Here is a 3263-nt window from a genome sequence, read left to right as displayed (position 1 = left end):
TGATGGATGAGCAAACAAAGAGAGGTTCATGTGAAAGCTTACTACTTGACATTTCCCAAAGTATATAACTTATTATGCAAGCTACGATCCATTATTCGACGCGAGTATACTACCTATCATGTTATATGACTTATATCATGAGCATAAATTAGATTCCAAGAATATTAGTGACTAGCTATAAAATTAATTGATTGCAGTTACTCGTAAAAAAATTATTGAGTAGACACCAATCATACACGACCAGCCAAGTAGAGTGCATATATTTTAGGGCTCTATAGTCCAGGTGTTGTGAAATTAATTTTTTTATAAAGCTCACGGCCTATGATGCTTTTAAGTTTCTGCCAAGATCTTGTACCTAATCATATTCTCACCATAAGTCATGTGTACCATTTTGGGCCTCTACGGTAATATAAGATTATAGAACTAATTCTACACAGGAAATATTTTCTCTTGCTATCAACATCGATTTTCCAGCCGGACCATCCACCATTTAATATTTCCTTGAGACATTATTGCTACTTGTTAGTATAGTGAGAATCGAGTATAATAACCGCACCATTTCCCCTTGCATCTTTGTAATTAATTCCCAAAATAAGTTCTGGAAAGTGGATTATTTCGAACTTAGTATTTTTTAATTTAAAATAACAAGAACCCAGACCACTTAGCCAAAAAAAACAAGAACCCAGAAGAACAAGTTAGTTAATAAATTCCAAAAACAAAATTAAAATATATAATTCTGTAGCATTAATCATATATAGGGGGTTACACTAAACTTGTCTACAATCAATTAATATTGTCCAATAGTCCCCTATATTACTTTAATAAAATAACAAGTAGAAGGGAAGACCATAAACTTACTCTGTAAAAGCTTGCTTCAGTGGAGACTTATACAACAATGCGTAGTAAGATTCCATCATCATTCGGCACCTGTAGACCGAACCAATAAACTTATAATGCAAATTATATATTGTGAAAATAATAGCAAAAAAACAGACAGGAAGATAGAGTTAAACAGAGAGAAGAGGGGAAAGGTGTTGGAATTAATTTAATCTAAACTTGTGTTAAAATTAAATAAATTATGAAGTAATATTGGTTTGAATAAGTCTCAATTAGTAGAGACAATTTAGGAAGTTATGAAGATATGGTAGGATGCAATTTGATTTTAATTCCTTGTTTTTAGGAGCATTATGTGTAATCAGTTTTCTATTTAAGTTGTAATATCAAAAGATTTGGAGTTTTAATCAATATATCGATTCCTCCAGACATAGTTGTATTAGCCATATATTTTTATCATCTTGCTAGCTACATTCTGGTATCAGAGCCTGTTAAGGCAATTGTATGCCTAAAATACAACCCAAACACACAAACGTTGAGATGGAGCCGTCCAAGGTGAAGGAAGGGTCTATTGGCTTAAGCTACCCAATGCTTACCAGAAGCAACTATACAGTTTGGTCCTTAAAGATGACAGTGTTTATTAAGGCGCAAGGAGTTTGGGATGCCATTGAACCGAAGGATCCCAAAGAAACCGTAGATGAGAAAACGGTTCAGATAGCCCTTGCTGCAATATATCAAGGTGTGCCGGAAGATATATTGTTGACCATCCCTGAGAAGGAGACCGCTAAGGAAGCTTGGGACGCGATCAAAATATTGTGTATGGGTGCGACGCGAGTAAAGGAGGCAAAAGTGCAGACCTTAAGAAGTGAGTTTGAGTCCCTGGTGATGAAGGAAACAGATCAGGTGGATGATTTATGTATGAAACTAAGTGGTATTGTCACAAATATACGAGTTCTTGGTGAAACGATAGAGGAATCGAGCGTGGTGAGAAAAATACTAAGAGCTGTTCCGGACAAGTTTCTACAAATCGCCTCGAATATAGAACAGTTCGCAGATATGAAAACTTTGATAGTTGAGGAGGTAGTGGGCCATCTAAAGGCCCACAAGGAGAGAAAGAAAGGAAAGTCTGAAAATACAAATGGACAGTTGCTGCTAACTCAGGAAGAGTGGGTGAAGAGGTCAAACAAAAATGGGCCATCAACAACTCACATTCAAAGACAAAGAGGTGGATTTGGAGGCCGTGGCCGAGGTAGACATGGTCCACGACACCATGGTGGAGGCAGAGGAAATTTTCAGCAATACCAAAATAAAACCGAAGGGGCGAACAGAGGCTACAACAATACTCGAGATAGAAGCACGGTGAAGTGTTTCAATTGCCAGGTCTATGGACACTATGCACACGAATGCAAAAAACCAAAGAAAGAAAAAGAAAAGGTTAAGGAGCAGAGTCAGGAGTCGAACCTTACAAAATTAGAGGACGATGAACCCACATTCCTTTTAACTGAAGGGGAGGTTGTATTATTAAATGAGGAGAAGGTGTTTCCTAGTTTCGATCAGAAGGAAGGAACAATGGGGAACGGAAGCCTGTGGTACTTAGACAATGGTGTCAGTAATCATATGACAAGATATCATGAAAAAATTAGCGAACTGAATGAAAATATGACAGGCCAGGTGCGTTTCAGAGATGGGTCAACGGTGAAAATAAAAGGGAAGGGAACAATAATTTTTAATTGTAAGAACGGGAAGGAACATGTGCTTAAAGAAGTGTATTTCATTCCGACATTGTGCAACAACATCATTTCGTTAGGACAATTATCGGAAGATGGGAACAAAGTAGTGATGAGTGGTGACCATTTGTGGGTTTATGATGAACGTGGGAAACTATTGATGAAAGTTCAAAGATCAGACAATCGACTTTACAAGATAATTATTGAAGAGAAGAACATTATGTGTATGCTATCGAAGAATGAAGAACAAGCATGGTTGTGGTACACAAGACTGGGCCACGTAAATTTTCAGTCGTTGCAGATCATGTCAGACAGAGAAATGGCACGTGGACTCCCGAAACTAACAAAACCAAAAGCCATGTGTAATGGCTGTTTGTTGGCAAAACTATCAAAGAAATCGTTCCCGCAGAAAACCGAGTTTATGGCGAAACACAAACTGGATTTAGTGCATGCAGATTTGTGTGGACCGATATCCCCTCAACACCGGCTGGGAACAGGTATATGTTTTTGTTAGTAGATGATTATAGTCGTGCAATGTGGGTTTTTATATTGAAAATAAAAGATCAGGCATTCGAAGCATTTAAAAAGTTCAAGGCATTGGCTGAAAAAGAGGCAAAGGATACGATTAAAGTACTACGGACGGATATAGGTGGAGAGTTTACATTGAAAGAATTTGATGAATTTTGTGCAAATACTGGCATC

Source organism: Apium graveolens, chromosome 7 (genome assembly GCF_009905375.1).
Source record: "Apium graveolens cultivar Ventura chromosome 7, ASM990537v1, whole genome shotgun sequence".
In the NCBI taxonomy this organism is placed as follows: Eukaryota; Viridiplantae; Streptophyta; class Magnoliopsida; order Apiales; family Apiaceae; genus Apium; species Apium graveolens.
This window is presented reverse-complemented; position numbering follows the sequence as displayed.